The sequence below is a fragment of the Ostrea edulis genome, chromosome 5, assembly GCF_947568905.1.
Source record: "Ostrea edulis chromosome 5, xbOstEdul1.1, whole genome shotgun sequence".
Classification (NCBI taxonomy): Eukaryota; Metazoa; Mollusca; class Bivalvia; order Ostreida; family Ostreidae; genus Ostrea; species Ostrea edulis.
Window position 1 is genome coordinate 64,194,097 of NC_079168.1, and position 681 is coordinate 64,194,777.

The window sequence follows — 681 nt, forward strand, 5'->3', positions numbered from 1 at the left end:
ATCTCACCACTTTATTAGTCTTAAGGAACGCGCGATCAATCAAGAAGAATAGCGTCGTGTTATATACAAAAAATGTACATGTTGTGATCAAAGGACGTGCTCACCGTGACGTGTACACCGTGTCACAAGTTAATGATAATGTCTGGGGTCAATCTTATTTCCGGCTTCGACGCTGTCAACCTAACGTATAGCAGATGTACTGAAGTATTTATAGACAAAGTCAACAAGCAGCGCATTGCAGAAACTATACGGTATAGAATCTAAGTAGTGTTTGAACTACAGTTTATTGAAAGTACTTCACAAGTGGGATTTTAACATAATTACAAATAGTTTCAGTTTGGAACTTGCATCTATTGACTTTCATTAAACGAAAATTACTTTCTTGCTTTTCCGCATTTTTTCAATTCAAGAAAACTAAAGAGCAAGTATTTACTGAAAAAGTTACAAGCTTGTAACCAAAAGGAATTTACTGAACCAGCTACAGGCCTGTAACCAGTAGGAATTTACTGAACCTGTTATAGGCCTGTAACCAGTAGGAAGGGGTGCTGGTGGTGCATTCACACTGCCATTCCTTACAATATATGCCATATTGAAATAAGGGTCCGAATTGACGCAGTGCTCAGACTTGAATTTTCTAATTTTGCCTCCCACACAGAGTCCAAAAACCCCACAGACGGCTCC